General features: G+C 45.3%; 1 protein-coding gene across 3 annotated transcripts in view; it reads right to left on the reverse strand.

Annotated features, from left to right (window-relative positions):
* CLCN3 (Cl-/H+ antiporter 3) overlaps positions 1 to 10,427 on the reverse strand; it is an 83,308-nt gene extending 72,881 nt beyond the window's left edge. Inside the window, exon 1 of one of the 3 annotated variants that reach the window (XM_024750507.1) lies at positions 10,040 to 10,427. The gene's annotated coding sequence lies outside the window, so the exon portion shown is untranslated. The remainder of the gene's footprint in view (positions 1 to 10,039) is intronic. The other 2 variants (XM_024750510.1, XM_024750508.1) reach the window with 2 other exon arrangements.
* Between the last annotated feature and the right edge of the window lie 6,467 nt (positions 10,428 to 16,894).

Raw genomic sequence — 16,894 nt, forward strand, 5'->3', positions numbered from 1 at the left:
GTAAATGTTCCTTCGGCACATGGAAAAACAACCTCAAAGAGCTGCAACGATTAAAAAGTATTTGTAAAGTTTTTACACTTTTTAGAAAAATAAAATACTGATAACTACTTTTAAAAGGTATACTATATAAATTCCCTAACTTCAAGACCACCTGAGAAAAGGTGAAGCTTGAGAGCTCTAGTCTCAGCATCTGGCACAGTGACTGGAACATAATATACGGATAATAGTGGTCAAAATGCCAGACTGTTTTCTCAATCAACCAGGTGAAAAAAGAGAAATGAATTCAGTCTTCAATAAACAAATCCTCTCTACAACAGTGTTAATCTGGTCTTGGGAGAATAACCAAAACCTAGCACCTAAGTTACAAAGAAAACATTAAGTATTTACCACTTTGCAATTTTATTAATGTTTTATGATTACCTCCACCAAAGACAGCCTATTATACTGAGACTTGTTAGAATATACTAATTAAAACAAGAGTTTTGGGATTCCCTGGTGGCACAGTGGTTGAGAGTCCGCCTGCCAATGCAGGGGACACGGGTCCGTGCCCTGGTCCGGGAGGATCCCACATGCTGCGGAGCGGCTGGGCCCGTGGGCCATGGCCACTGGGCCTGCACGTCCGGAGCCTGTGTTCCGCAACGGGAGAGGCCTCAACAGTGAGAGGCCCGCGTACCGCAAAAAAAAAAAACCAAAACAAGAGTTTTATTTTAAGGTAAATGTTAAAATAGAATAGTATGAAAATAACTGTTTATGCTAAGAACTCTGCAGTATCCATAGAGGTGATCAAATTCAATATTGTGGCTCTTGAGTAAATAACTAAAAGGCTTTTAAAAGAAAATAAGGATTAATAGTTCAAGAGTCATTTTAATTTTGATTAGCAAAGCACATATGCTAAGATTTTGCAAAGGACACAGACATTCTATTCTTCACTTCTTTACACGACGGTCACACTAGAAGCGCTGAATACATGTGATAACATACGTCAATGAGCGTTAATTCGCTAGAGGCTATAGAACACTGAGAAATCGCTCTAAAATAAAACTGTCTGTGTCCTAGGCCCTCAATCAGCAAGTTCCAACATAGCTCCTACATTTTATCCCTGAAAGTCCTCAAAAACCACTAGTGATGACTGCTAACTTAACCCTTTCAAAATGTCTAAAAACTTCATTTCACAAACACCTCTGAGACATCTAGACTCCATACCTTTCCTTATAACAAGAGCAACCAACTCTGTTCCAAAGGTTTATTAAACTCAGGCCTGCATGGGTTCCTATTTCTATAAATTCAATAACTTAAAAAGAACTATTCTTATTAACCCAGAAACCTGTAGAGCTGACCTGTGTGATCAGCAGCCACTAGTCCTGAAACACGGCTCTAAGGAGAAATACCTACTGCACTTGTAGGACTTCATGACAAAAAAGAATGTCAAGTATTTCATTAAAAATTTCATATTGATTCCATGCTGAAATAACACTTTAGATATACTGGGTTTAATAAAATATATTATTAAAATTAATCTCACCATTTCCTTTTTACCTTTTTAATGTGTATACTAAGAAACTGAAAATTTCATATGTGTCTTGAATTTGCAGCACAACTGTTTTTATTGTACAGCACTGCTATAAGATAGTCAAGATTCTATGGTAGCATAAAAGAAATACACAGAAGGAACCTGGACACCAGTGTTAAATCACTCTAGGTTTCAAACTCGATTCCCAGGCTTGACTACAAGAGGCTACTTAAACCATAATACAGCAGCTGAAATTTGGCATATAAAAAATGAAAACAATACTACAAAGTCATTTTTTTCCTTTTAAATTGTCAAAAATATACTTAAAACCATTACAAAACATTATAATAGACACAGCGGCTTGCAAATACATTCTTGCAGAGCTAGGAAGAGTAGAGTTAACCCGTGAAAATCTCTAGGGAGAAGGCCTGGTGCACTGCAGTGAGTTCCCAAATGATCTATGTACAGTCACCCTGACCTCTGTCATCTGATCACACCACAGCCAGCATGGTCTTTTCTAAAAGCAGGTCTGATGGGTCATCTCTGCACATGCCATGGATTTAGGTCTTAATCACTTCTCACCATGCTTAGCAGGCAAACTCTTCCACACAGCGCACAAAGCCCATGCAGCCCGGCCTCTGCTGCCTCTCCCGGGGCGAACATCTCCCTCTCAGCCCCACCAGGCCGGCCCCAGCCCCTGCCCTAGGCTTAGCTGCTCCCTGAGCCGGGAACAGACCCTCACCTCCTCATCTAGGTAATGCTCCGAAGCATTCTTCAGCTCTCACCTCAAGCATCCCTTTATTCAGTTAACAAACTCTCAAGCAAGGACTTCCCTGGTGGTGCAGTGGTTAAGAATCCACCTGCCAATGCAGGGGACACGGGTCTGTGCCCTGGTCCAGGAAGATCCCACATGCCACGGAGCAACTAAGCCTGTAAGCCACAGCTACTGAGCCTGCGCTCTAGAGCCCACATGCCACAACTACTGAAGCCTGCGCACCTAGAGCCTGTGCTCCGCAACAAGAGAAGCCACCGCAATGAGAAGCCCGTGCACCACAACCAAGAGTAGCCCCTGCTCCCCACAACTAGAGAAAGGCCGCGTGCAGCAATGAAGACCCAACACAGCCAAAAATAAAAATTAATTAATTAATTTAAAGAAACCCTCTCAAGCAGAGTTTACTATATGTCAGGCACCATCCTAGGCACATAACAAGTTAACTCATTTAAGATTGGTACTAAATACAACCAAAACCCTAAATCTTAGGTGCTGTTATCATCCTCATTTAACAGATGAGGAAACTGAGGCACAAAGAGTTGCAGTAACTGGCCCAAAGTCATGCAGCTGTAAGGAAAGCCTTCCTAACCTACCTCCTACCCGGGCCAGGCTTCCCTGATCAGGTCAAATTCTCACTGTGAGTTCTCACACCTCTCCTTGACAGCACTTAGCCCAGGGGTAACGTCACCCCGATTCACGTGATAAGTCCTCCCCTCCGGAGGGTGGCATGAGGCCTGGCTGTGCCCATCTGTACTCAACTCTGCAATGCTTAGCACAGTACCACGCACCTACGAGGGGTTCACTTTTTTAAATTAAACTTTTTATTTCGAGATACTGTGATTTCACACGTGGTTGTAAATAATACAGAGAGCTCCTATGTACGCTTTACTCAGTTTCTTCCAACGGTAACTTCTTGCGCATCGTGATACTGACACTGACTGACACAGAACTTTCCATCACAAGGACCCCTCGTGCTGCCCTTTACAGCCTCACCCACTTTCTTCCAGTCCCCCACCCCTTCCTTAACCCCTGGCAACCCATAATCTGCTTTCTACTTCTAAAACTCTTCCACTTCAACAACGTTGTATAAATGGAATCGTACAGTCGACCATTTCAGGGATTAGCTCTCTGCACTCAGCATGACTCTCTGGAGAGCCATCCAGGGGGTTGTGTGTGTCAACAGTTCTTCCCTCTTCGTTGCTAAATAGTGCTCCACGATACGGACACACCACATATGTTTGTTTAACCATTCACCCGTGGGAAAATTATCTGCCTCTTTTCTAGGTTTGGGCTATTATAAACAAAGCTGCTATAAATACTCATGTACAGATTTTTTGTGAACTTAAGGCTTCATTTCTCTGGGATAAAAGCTAAGGAGTGCAACAGCTGGGCCATATGGTAACTGCATGGCTGGCTTTTAAAGAAACTGCCAGTTTAACATCCCAACTTTACAGCCCTACCAACAATGTATGGGTGAGCCTGTTTCTCCACATCCTTACCAGCACTTGGTGGTGTCGGATTTTTTCTTTTTTTTTTAGCCATTCTGATAGGTGTGTAGTGGTATCTCACTGTTCTTTCCATTTGTATTTCCCTAATGGCTGATGACGTTGAACATATTCTTATGTGCTTACTTGCTACCTGCATGTCCTCCTCAGTGAAATGAGTGTTCATATCTTTTGCCGATCTTCTAACTGGATTGTTTTACTTCCCAGTTTCATATTTTAGAATATATATTCTAGATACTAGTCCTTTGTCAGATATGTTGCTTGCAAATATTTTCTCCCACTCTGTAGCTTGGTTTTCTTCCTTTTGATAGGGTCTATCACAGAGCAAAAGTAATTTTGATGAAGTTCAACTTGTCAGTATTTCCCTTAAGGAGCGTGCTTTTGGCGTCAACTCTAGGAAATTTACCTACCAAAGATTTCCTCCTAAATTTTTTCCTAAAATTTGTATAGCCTTACATGTTACATTTAAGTCTGTGGTCCATGTTGAGTGAATCTTTGTATAAGTTCTAAGACACAGGTTGAAGTTTGTTTTTGTTTTTGGACGTATGGGTAGCCAACTGCTCCAATGCCATTTGCCAAAAAAGTTATCTTCCTGGGCTTCCCTGGTGGCGCAGTGGTTGAGAGTCCACCTGCCGATGCAGGGGACGCGGGTTCGTGCCCTGGTCTGGGAAGATCCCACGTGCCGCAGAGCGGCTGGGCCCGTGAGCCATGGCTGCTGAGCCTGCGCGTCCGTAGCCTGTGCTCCACAGTGGGAGAGCCCACAACAGTGAGAGGCCCACATACCACAAAAAAAAAAAAAAAAAGTTATCTTCCTTCCACTGAATTGTTTGGGGGTCTCTGTCAAAAATTAGTGGGGCATATTTGTGTGAGTCTATTTCAGACTTCTCTGTTCTGTTTCGTTGATCTGTGTTCCATACCTAGAGCAGTAAGGACAGTATTGACTACTGGAGCTCTTGAAATTGGATAGATTGATTTCTCACACTTGGTTCTTATTTTTCAAAATTGTTTTGGTTATTCTAGTTCCTTTGCCTTTCCATATAAATTTTGGAATAGTCTGGTCTACAGCTACAGAACCTTGCTGGGTCAATTAATGTCTATAGTATGAATGAATAGCAAATGCCTAACGGATGACGGATACATCTATACTTGGATGTTGCATGGGAACCCGAATTCAACAAGACCTAAGCCAAATACATATTTGCCCCAAACTTGCTCGTCCTCCCCCTCTCCCTATCTCAGTTTACAGGATCACCATCTACCTGGTAGCCAAAGTCAGTTCTGAGAGTCACTGATTCATGCATTTCACAACCATCTGCTGAGTGCCCAGCATGTGCTGGGGTGATGAGTAAGAAATGGTCCCTATTCCCAAGGCAGTGAACGTGAAAGACAGACAAACAATGACATATGGTGTGAGAAGCGCCAGAGGAGAAGTATGCTCAAGGTACGTGATGACACTGAGCAGGAACAAGCTGCTGCCTGGGAAAGTCTGCAAACACTGAAAGAGGAAATGAGCACTGAAGGATTAGGACGCATCAACTAGGCCAACTATGAGGTGCCAAGTCAATAAAGGAAAAGAAAAAAGTACATGCAAAAACACAGCAGCATAATAAGACCTGCTCGGGTAGCTTATGGAAGAGGCAGGGGCTGGAGAATAGCCGGGGAGGTGGACGGACACCAGAGAAAGGCAGGCGCTCCTAGGTCCTGCTGAGGAACTTACTCGTGACAACACGTGGGAAACCATTAAGAGGTTTAAAAGAAAAATCACCTGATCAGATACAAACTTTAACAAGGCAACAGCAGCAGCAGTGTGGAAGGCAGAGGAGAAGGGCAAGAGTGACCCGGGGAGGACTCCAGGAGACCTTGAAGAGCCCTGGACACAGCACAGTAAGGTCATCACCGAACTGAGTCATGGCCACATGAAGAAGTAGGAAGGGCTGCGAGGGACATTTAAGAGGCCATGGTAGCTAACAAAACGCGAGGAACGTGAAGGAGAAATCTAAGGTATCTGCTCGGTTTCTGACTTGATTGATTCAAAACAGCTGGAAGAAACAAAGCGCAGTCTCCAGCAGCTTGTAGGACTCAGAACCAGAGCATTCTTTCCAACAGCAGGATTACACACCCAGGCTTTAGTCCTATTCCAGGCCAGACTGCAGTGAGGGCATGGCGACCCTGAGTGCACCAGTCTAGCCCCAGAACTGCAGACACTGAGCGGTTCAGCACCAGAACTGGGGGGTGGGGAGCAGAACGAGGGAGACCTGGAACCCAGAGCCTGAGGGAGCCACGCTGCTTCTTCATAGCTTCCAACAAGGTTCTGCCCTCTCATCAAGGGGACTGGGTAGGCCTGAGGACCATGGCTAAGTTGCAATGGCATGTCAGTCAGCTATCTGACAGAACAGCAGGCACAATCAACCCCAGAGAAAGAAGAAAAGAAAATCCCAAATGTCAGCAGCCAAAGAGATGAACAAAAGTCTCAAGAGCAGGTCTTCCCTGGTGGCACAGTGGTTAGGAATCTGCCTGCCAATGCAGGGGACACGGGTTCGAGCCCTGGTCCGGGAAGATCCCACATGTCGCGGAGCAACTAAGCCCGTGAGCCACAACTACTGAGCCTGTGCTCTAGAACCCGCGAGCCCGAACTACTGAGCCCACGTGCCACAACTACTGAAGCCCAAGTGCCTAGAGCCCATGCTCCGCAACAAGAGAAGCCACCGCAATAAGAAGCCCGCGCATTGCAACGAAGACCCAACACAGCCAAAAATTTAAAAACAAACAAACAAACAAAAAGTCTCAACAGCAATAACCGGAGGGAGGTGGAACTCTGACTGATGTAGCCACTTGGAAGTAAGGAGCTTCCTCATGTAAATATTTCAAGAACTAGGTGTGCGAAAGACTTGTCAAAGATTAAAACGTGACAATGAATTTCAACACGATCACTTACACATTTACTAAAGTTTGTAAAATGGCCACTCGTGTACCAGAAACTGTAAAAAAAAAAAAATACAGATAAAATTTTTATTTATTAATGGCATCATACCTGTATAGGCCTTACAGCTTTCAATAAACTTCAGCATAAATTACATAATATACTGTCCTCAAAAGGGATATGGTAATTTTTTCCTATAAATTACTATATATCCATATAATGACAGGCAATGCATGACAGATGTCACAGAAGACACTGAAATTGTTACAAGAGCTCGGGGAAAAGATTGCATCCATCTGTAATTGATGATGAGAAGACTTCTTTGGAAGAGACACACTTGAATTGGACCTTAAAAGGTAAGTGGGAGGGATTCTCTGGCAGTCCAGTGGTTAGGACTCGTGCTTTCACTGCTAGGGGTCCAGGCTCAAACTCTGGGAGGAGAATTAAGATCCTGCAAGGCACGTGGTGTGGCCAAAAAAAAGGTAAGCGGGATCTTATGGGGCAGAGGTGGGAGAAGAGGTTAGTTCATTGAAGCAACAGTGAAGCATTGGTGTGAATCAAGCCATGGAGCCAAGAAGGTGACAACGACATTTGGCGATGAGTGAGCGTGTGCAGAGAACACAAGTCCAATGCAAGGTTTCGTGGTCAGATAAGTCTGGGTAATAAAACATACCCTGTGTACAAATGTAATGGTTAACAGAATAAGAAAGGTTCTTGAGAAAACCTGTAGTAAACATTAACTTCATAAACAAAATTTATTAAAAGTTTCTCAAATTTATTTTACCAGGGAATGACCCCTCTACCCATTATAACATCATGAAACTTAGATCAGAACGTCACTATATTAAAAAAGAATTTACCCTAATACAAATTGTCAGTACTTACATGACAGTAATGAAACGCATTTCTCCCCAAAGTAATATTTCTTGATGTTTTATCCTACTGTCCATTAAGTTAGGTGCGTGTCCAAATCGCTGCACCTTAGATATGTCTCTTCAAAAAAGTATTAAATGGACAACCTGCTAAAGAAAGTGGCTTTCTATTCTGAAGAAAATTTCCCAGATTCATGAATATTTTTAGATCCAGTCAAAAGATAACTGCTAGATGATTTTAAAAGGAAAAACACACACACAAATATAAAAGTCAGACTATAACAAGTAAAAAGGTAAACAATCCAACAAAAAGATGCTGTGGAAGACTTAGACTTTGAAAACTAAATAATTTCCATGACTTTACAAGACAGAAACTGTTCAACTACTTCCCATGAGGGCAAGAAATGTATTTACCTGACATGGTTCCAATCAAAGCTGCAGATCAAATCTCTCTATATTTCAGCAATGCAAATGGGCATTTTCCCCACGTGGGTTCATCTTTCATTTTATACTTAACCTTATACTTAACCGAAGAACACTGATCTTTAAGAATCAAAATGTATCATAGCTACAATGTTTATATACACACGTGAAAGTGCATAATTAAAAAACACAAGAAGAGCTTATTAGAGTAGTGGCGTGAGGATTAAAAAAAAAGGTTTTCCAGAGTTTCTGTAATTTTACATTATTTTTATAACTGAAGAATAAATGGACCTGTGCTGCCATGTCTCTCACCCCATCTTTTCTTCCAGCATTTTGTTAAGTCTCGCTCGCAATGAAGTGCAGCCAGTGAGAGCAAGAGCTCTGAAATCACATTGCCAGGCTTCAGTCTCAATTCTGACACTGACTGAGACCTTGGGCAAATTCATTAAATCCTCTATGCCTCAGTTTCCACAGCTCTATAACGGGAAAAATCAAAGTACCTACTTCAAGGGGTTGGAGTGAGAATTGAGATAATCCACAAAACCACTTAGGAAAGATCCTGAACCACAGAATTCACTGAATAAATATTAACACTTATCATATTTTAGATCCCTGCTGAAAAGTCTGACTAGAAACTAAGATGAAAGCTCTACAAAGCAGTGATAGCGGCCAAACCTCACAGGATACTGCTTTGATATCTGACCCACCACAGAGATCAAATCTGGCTTCCTGAGCCATCTGAAAATTATTACCAACATGTCACAACAGGAAACGGAAAGCTTATCACCAACATGACCTGGAAAACAGCCAATTCACTGACATAAAATCCTAACCTCAGCAAATCCTTCCCCTAAACTGTATATATCCAAAACCGGGTTAAATACTGGCATTCCTAATGAGCTATGTATGATTGAAAACACATGCTAAAACACAAGTTCGAACTAAAGTTGTAGGTACTATACATTCATATTGACCTCTTAAAATAATGTGACCTGTTTTTCAAACAAAGATTCAGTCTTTGAAGAGTGTGGGGAGTTAGGTGTGGGAGAGCTGCAATCTGCCTTGGGTTCTTCCAACAGTGGCTGTTCCTATTAACCAGAGGTCATAAAAGCTGGCTTAAGCTGAGTAAATAACTGCAGGGCACACACCTGGTTTTTAAGCCACAGTCTGTAACAAGAAAATCAGCAACAGCACCTTTTAGGATGAAATCAACAACCTATACACGAGCATATTAACTTCTCTGTGTACTCCCGTGCTACACAGACAGTATTTTCCAGTGACTCACAGAAGCAAGTAAAATTGACTGACATCAGGTAAATTATTTCCATGCCGACCTCATCAAGAAAAGATTCTTCTAAATTAACTCTTGAGAGATGAAAAGTAAAGCATTTCTGGAAAGATTCAACAAAGACAAACCACAGTGAAGCTGCTGTAACTGAACTGCATGCTGTAAACTCAAAAAAGTTTATAGTTTGCAGAACTGAACTTTTGAATTACCAAAGAGAAAAAATGGTACGGTCACTGTTGATTCATTTCTTATTAAAAAAAAAAAAAAAAGAATTTTCTTCCAAAGGAAACACAAATCTCGGCCTCTAATATGCATAAAGTATGTGTAATTATCTTCTAGGTGCTCCAGTTTTGAAATGCTATACAAATAAAGCACATTATATACAATATCGATTTCTGAGTCTAAGGTGGTTTCCGGTCCAAGTCTAAGAACAAAACACAAATGTTACACATACACACAAACTATGTCTTGATATACACATAAATCTAAAGAAAGAGACACTGAACTTTATATTTGGGCAAATTTCGCAAAAGTAAAACCCACAATTAATCTTTTCCTGGCACCTACGTCCATTCTGCTCAAAGGTCTTTCGGCGGTTCCCGAAGGAAGCAGGTGAAAGCTCAGAGAACGCCCGCGGGCCACACCTGCTGCGGGCAGGGTCAGCGTCCCAGGACGGAGAGGCTAGCGGCCCGCCCCTGCCCCGCGGACGCCACGGCCCCGGACCCCCTGCCGCCGCCGCCGCCACTCACCTCGCCGCTCAGAGGCAGACAGCAGCCCCGGGGCCGCGTCCTGCGCCGCCGGCGGGCTCCGCATCTGAGGGCGGCCGGCGCGGCCAGCCCCACCGCGACCGCAACCCACGGGCTCAGCCGGAAGGGAGCCGCATCAAGTTGCAGCCGCCGGCTCCGGGGCCCTGGACTCGACCCGCTGCTGCCCCGAATCAAACACGACCGCCTCCGAGCTCACCTCCCTCTGGAGGGCCCGCAGCTGCAGCCATGCTCCAACTCGGGGAGGAACTGGAGCGGCCGGCCACCAGCACCCCTCCTCGGCGCTCGGCCCGACTCCGGCCGCGGGCGACAGGACCGCAGGAAGGACTGCGGCTCGGGACCGTCCCGCCCGACCCACCGACCCCAGGAAGCCGACAGGAGCGGCGCTAGCAGGGCCGACAGGTGCGTCGGCGCCTGACGTCACCGCGTAGCCGTGAACGGCCGGTCGGAGCCGCGTAGACGCCCATTGGGCCGTGTGGGAACAGGGGGCGGGACGCGTGGAGGCAGTAGGCGGGACCTTTTGGAGCAGGGGCGGGGCTTGTGGAGGATGGGGAGGGACTTGTGGCGGCAGGGGGCGGGCCGCGTGGGAGCGGTAGGCGGGCCAGTGGAGGCGGGGGGCGGGCCGTGTGTGGGTAGTGGGAGGGTCGTGCGAGGCAGTGGGCGGGGCCGTGGCGCCTTGGGGCGGGGCAGGCTGGGGGCGCGACCTTTCCCAGCTTGTGGGTCACGCCCCTCGCGGTGTGGGGGTCCTTGTCTTGGTGACCTCGCGAGAGGACTGAGGTGGCACCGGGCCGCTCTCCCCGAAGGGCACGGCGCGCAGTCCGGCGGATCTCAGGTTCGCGTTCGGCGCCGGCGGGACCCCGGCGTTCAGCAGCGCGGAGACTGGGCTACCGTGGCGGGAGCGTTGATTCCGTGGGCAGCCGGTCTGTCTGAGCTTACGCGCGGACCCGGCTCCGCGCCGGCACCCGGTTAGCCTTTATGAATTGTCAAAAATAATGCTTGTTAATTGACTATTTTGGAGAAAACATGTAACCTGAGGAAAGAAGTGTAAAGGCGAATGCTGCCCTGCTGTTACTGGAATGTAGGTGGAAGGGTGACGAGGAGGTGGGTTGTTGATGCAGTTGTATGGAAGAGTTTGTGTTTTATCCCAGATAACTGGGAGTTGTTGAAACGGTTGTGGTTGTTGTTGTTTGAGTAGTTTTTCCTGCACAATTTTTATTATGAAAATTTTCAAACCCAAAATACCTGAGAGTATGAAATGAGTTTATTGCATACTCAAATATGGTTTTTCATTTCTTTAAGGTATATGATAAACACTCTAAAATTTTCGGTCTTAAAAGTCTAAAGTCGGGCTTCCCTGGTGGCACAGTGGTTAAGAACCCACCTGCCAATGCAGGGGACACGGGTTCGAGCCCTGGTCCGGGAAGATCCCACATGCCGCGGAGCAACTAAGCCCGTGTGCCACAACTACTGAGCCCGCGTGCCTAGAGCCCGTGCTCCGGAACAAGAGAAGCCACCACAACGAAGAGTAACCCCCGCTCACCGCAAATAGAGAAAGCCCACTCACAGCAATGAAGACCCAATGCAGCCAAAGATAAATAAAAGAATAAGATTTTTTTTTTAAGTCTAACATCAACTTACAGTAGCTGCATTTAACATGGAAATGTTTTAATCATGGGCATGATGGGATCAGTCATCTAGATGCAAAAATCCTGCTGTATTAGCTTCATCTGTATTCGGGTGTAATTTTTTACTCTGAAACTTGTGACAGTCGGAGGCAGACATTATGAAACTCTCCCCAAAGATACTTCAACATGCATCTCAAGAATAACACCTCTCCAACACGATCAAATATCACAGCTAGGAAGTTAACAATAAATCCCTCATTATCGTCTGATAACCAGGCTATATTTAAATTTTGCCAGTTGTCAACAACAAGGAAACATCTTTTGCAGACTTTTTTTCAAACCAGGATCCAGACAAGTGTCTTTTTTTTTTTTTTTTTTTTTTTTTTTTTTAGATCTTCCCAGACCAGGGCACGAACCCGTGTCCCCTGCATTGGCAGGCAGACTCTCAACCACTGCGCCACCAGGGAAGCCCCAGACAAGTTTTAAACGTTGCATTTTGGTTATGTTTCTTACATCTCTTTTATTCTTCAACAGCCCCTCCAATTTTTCATAGCACTGAAGTTTTAAAGAGACAAGTTGTCTTGTAGAATGTTGCATGTTGAGCCGTTGTCTTTTAATTGTAAGAGTAATCATGGCTTGTGTAGATTGACTGTGTCCCCAAAGAACCCCCTCCCTCCCCTACCCCATGCTTTATTTGGAAGTAGGGTCTTACAGATGTGATCAAGGAAAGTTATTAGGTTGGGCCCTAATTCAACAGGACTGGTGTCCTCAGAAGAGAAGAGACGCAATGACAGACATACAGGAAGATGGCATGTGAAAATGGAGGCAGAGACTGGAATGATGCTGTTCAGAGCTAAGGCGTGCCGGGGGCACCAGAAGCTGGAAGAAATAAGGAAGGATTCTCCCCGAGGGCCCTTCAGGAGAGCAGAACCCTGCCGACACCTTGATTTCAGACTTCTGGCCTCCAGAACTGTGTGAGAATAAAGTTCTGTTGTTTTAAGACCCCCAGTGTGTGGTACTTTGTATGAAAATATGAAATGCAAGCTGATGTCATCCTGTACAACCTGACCAACCTTAGTGCCGCTCGCCACAAAAAGATACTATTAAGTATGTCTTGGATATCTTTCCAGGGACTTTTTAGGCATGTACAAACATATTACGTACATAAAATGATGGAGGAAACTTTATTCACCAGTAGCCCTGTTAAGAGATAACTGGCTTGGCTTGGCCAAACCTTCTGGTAAGTGTTTAGGGTAGGAGACCCTAGATAGGTCTCAGCTGGTTCCTAGAGTCCAGGGAAGCACGTGGAGGGAGAGGAGGCTGTTTTCCCTTGGAGAGGGGAAAGGAGCCCTGTCGACCGGGAGAAGGTGGGGTAAGTGCTGAAGGAGAGTTCCCTGTCGAGTGTTGCACAGCAGGGTGTGCAAGAGAAGCTTCTTTGCCTCCCTACCAAATTGTATCAAACTCTGTATCACATACTAATGCTTTTGATTATGTACACTTTGGGGGCCCTCCAGTAAAACACAAGAGAGTAATGAATATCTGATCTAAATATGTATTTTTTTGTATCTTTGAGGCACATAGCACTCTATAAGCGTTAATATCAACATTCTAGATTCAACTCATCCTTTTTGATAGCTGCATACAACATATCACATAAAAGGTCTTTAAGTAGGGTCCGGTGACATGATTCTACTTGTTGTTGTAGGACTGAGGCCGCTGTTTTGTTGCTTTCTTGCCAGCTGTTAACCAGAGATCACTCTAAGCTCCTAGAGGTCGGTCTCAAGTCCCAACCACATGGCTCTCACAACGTAGTGACTTACCTCTTCAAAGCCAGCAGAATTTCTCTTCCTTTCCCTTGAATTTGACTTCTTTGAAGGGCAGGAGGGGTTATGTAATTAGGTCAAGCCCACCCATCATAATTTCATTTTTTTATGAACTCAAGGTCAGTTGACTAATAACGTTTTCATGGAAGTGAAGTCCACCATATTTACAGACCAGCCCACACTCAAGGAGCAGCAGTTACACCAGGCATGTACACCAGCGCCTGGGAACCTCGGGGCCACATCAGAATTCTGCCTGCAGCAGCCCCCGCTCCAGCCCCTAATGATTCACAGGTAAGGTGCATTCACTCCTTCCCAACGTTCGCAAGGGCCTCGTGCCAGTACAGCATCTGCGTGAAGTCCAGGGTCTCATCTAAATCTAAATCTCATCTGTTCAGTGTCCAAAAGCTCTTCCAAGTCAGGTGAAGATGGGGCCCCTGGGTGTAATCCACTAATTCCTCTTCGTCTGTGGACCAGTGACACTAAAGAACCAAGTTACCTGCTCCCAACACTCTGGAAATACAGGGCTGGGACAGGCAGAGGAGCAGTGGCAGGCCTTCCAGCCCACAGGGAGAGGAAGGAAGATGGGGGCCTGTTCTCAACACACAGCCGCCTTCCACGGTGACGAGGGTGCCCCTCTCTTCCCTGAGTGCAGTAGCTGGATTTGGGGTGGTTTTGTGTTTTTGAGAAAAGGAAAACCCCTTTGTGTTGCCCTCAGCCAAGAGGATTTTGTGCCTTAATAGGCTAGAGCGTCAGCTTTTCCAGATCCTGTATCTGCCTCACTGGCTGACAGCCTCTTCACTTCCTGACTCAGCACCGGCACCAGCTCACAAAGCAGGTTTTTCTCACTGTGACTTTATTTCATAACCGTTACCTTTGCCCTTCCCTGCCGCTAGGCCTCGCATAAAATTATAGGAGTTTACACAGCAGATTTCCTTAACTCCAAATCTCAGCCTAGGCCATTTAAACAAACAGGCAGAACACACCCAAAGTTCTTGCTATCTAAGCCCAGAACCATGAGGCCTAGTTACCCAAAGTGTGTGGTAGTCAGAGGGCCACTCAGGTGACCTTTGTAGGATCAAGAAATTCAGCTTCTTGCAATTAAAATAAACTATGCCCCAGAATATTACAAAAATTGTGTGTCTGGTTTATTTGGAAAGCCTAAAGATTCGAAAGTCTTCTAAGGACATGTCTTGGGACCTGCCAAACTTAGGGATCCTTTCCCTTGTTACCAGGAAAGTGTACTCTCCCTTGTATATACTTCTGAGTGCAAAGAGTTGAAAATTGTAGGACATCAGGCAAAAGACTTTCACTCCTTTTAAATTATTTTTAATATACAGGGCCGAGTAATACCCAGAGATTACCTGCTTGATGTTGTGTGGGAGGTTACCTCCGTGCAATGGTACCCCCCACATACACGAGCAGACGAGTTTTCCCAGAGGTCAGGGAAAGAAAGCCAATGCACCCTGAGAAGCCAGGGAGAAAGAAAGTCAACACAGATAGGGTGCAAGGCGGGTGGAAAGATTAAAACCTGTGGTCATGCAGCGTACATACGTCCTGTCTCTTTTTGGTACGTCAGCCTCCTGTGGTTGGTGGGGTAAGTAGAACCAGAGGTAAGGTTGGAGCGAGGGTGCAGAAATGGAAGGTGCCCTAAGCCAATGACACACTGGCTCTGTCAGAGAGATGCAGAGCGAGAGGGCCTGGCCACAGCCCCAGGTTGCCTGTTAACCTGCTGAGCACTTTTTGGGCAGGACACGTGGGACACAGTAAGAGTGTCACCTCTGGGTGGCAGGATTAAGACCCATGAATGTTGGGTGTCTCACGGACATTTAGTGTGCCGTGAAGATATGGTGCTTGATGCATATTCGATGCCTCTTGTATGTTTAGTGCCTCATGAACATGTGGCGTCTCTTGGGCTTTCCAGCCTTTTCAATCTCTGTTCACAAGTACCAGTATATGCCCTACTGACCTCATCTGTCCACCATGTCTCACAGCTGAGTAACTTACTTCTCTGTGCTTAACACATGAGCTTTTTCTATCCTATTTATTTCTTTTCTCCCAGGACAGAACTCAGTTTTCTCAGACAACACAGTCCTGGGCTTCAGAGCGGGTACGGTGCCCAGCTGGTGATGGGGGTGCCCACAATGCAGTCAGACTTCTCGGGACTCTTTCATTGCTGGTATCGTGGTAGAATTCACGGAACCATGCTCATACCCAAGCCCAGTTTTGTAGGGCGCGGCTGGATAGCCATTGCGCATGCGCTAAGCATGCCGCTCAGGCGCATGCACCTAATATGCTAATCAGGTTTTGAAGCAGTGGCCTATCCAAAGTCCGGCTTGCGAAATGCGATAACCATACGGACGAATCAGGGACTTACACGAGTCCTTAAGCCCTTATATAAGCAGACAGGCTTGAGCGTACGGGGGCTTCCTTCCATCCGCCTGAAACCAAGCTGTACTCCAATAAAGTGTGATGCGAGAAGAATCTAGCGTGTGGTGATTCGTCATTCTGCTGGTCAGAAGCGGCTCGCCGCACAGTTTTCTCTTATTTTACTTGGGACCCTGTTGGACAAGTGTCTTAGGTTCTTTCTTAGAAAAATGTTGAAAAGGAAGTGAAAACTTTTTCTAAACTAAGTGGAATTTTTCACAAGAGATTTACAGACATTCTCTGTTTGCTTCTCTCACTGAAGATATGTAGCCTAAATTGGGGGAGAGGTGCCTAGCTTTGAGAACAGACAATAGTCGCAGTCAAAGTATTGTGCTATAACATCCAACATAAGGAACTATAGTTAACACTAGAGTTAACTGTGTGGTATATTTGAAAATTGTTCAGAGACCAGATACGAAGAATTCTCATCACAAGGGGAAAAAACATGTTTTTCCTTTTTTTGGTGTCTACATGAGATGATGGATGTTAACTAAGCATTGTGGTCACTGTTTCACAATATATGTGAATCAGATCATTATGCTGTACCCCTTGAACGTATGCAGTGCTGTACATCAACTGCATTTCAATAAAACTGGAAAAACCCAAACCAAACCAATGACTAAATAAAAAGCTGTCAGCACACAGGAAGTAGTTGGAGGCACAGCAAACTATGTTATGTGAATAAAGCCAGGCTCCTGTACTTTAAGTCATAGTTTCTGGTTGGAACTGAGCTGAAGCACTAATAACAGCAACTCTACCAAGACTCGTACTAAGCTTTACTCCTCCTCCAACCAACCAGCCAACAAAACCTTGAAACTCTCAAGGAAAGTGAAAAAGACGACTAACGCACAGTGCTGTGTGCTTATTCCAACCATTTCTGGTTCCCCGGGAGATCCAGGGAACACATGGTAGACATCGCCAGTGAGTGCACGTGGTGGCACCCATTGCTTTCTGCCAGCATTTCTGTC

The sequence above is a fragment of the Neophocaena asiaeorientalis genome, unplaced genomic scaffold (assembly GCF_003031525.2).
Source record: "Neophocaena asiaeorientalis asiaeorientalis breed wild unplaced genomic scaffold, Neophocaena_asiaeorientalis_V1.1 scaffold180, whole genome shotgun sequence".
Lineage (NCBI taxonomy): Eukaryota > Metazoa > Chordata > Mammalia > Artiodactyla > Phocoenidae > Neophocaena > Neophocaena asiaeorientalis.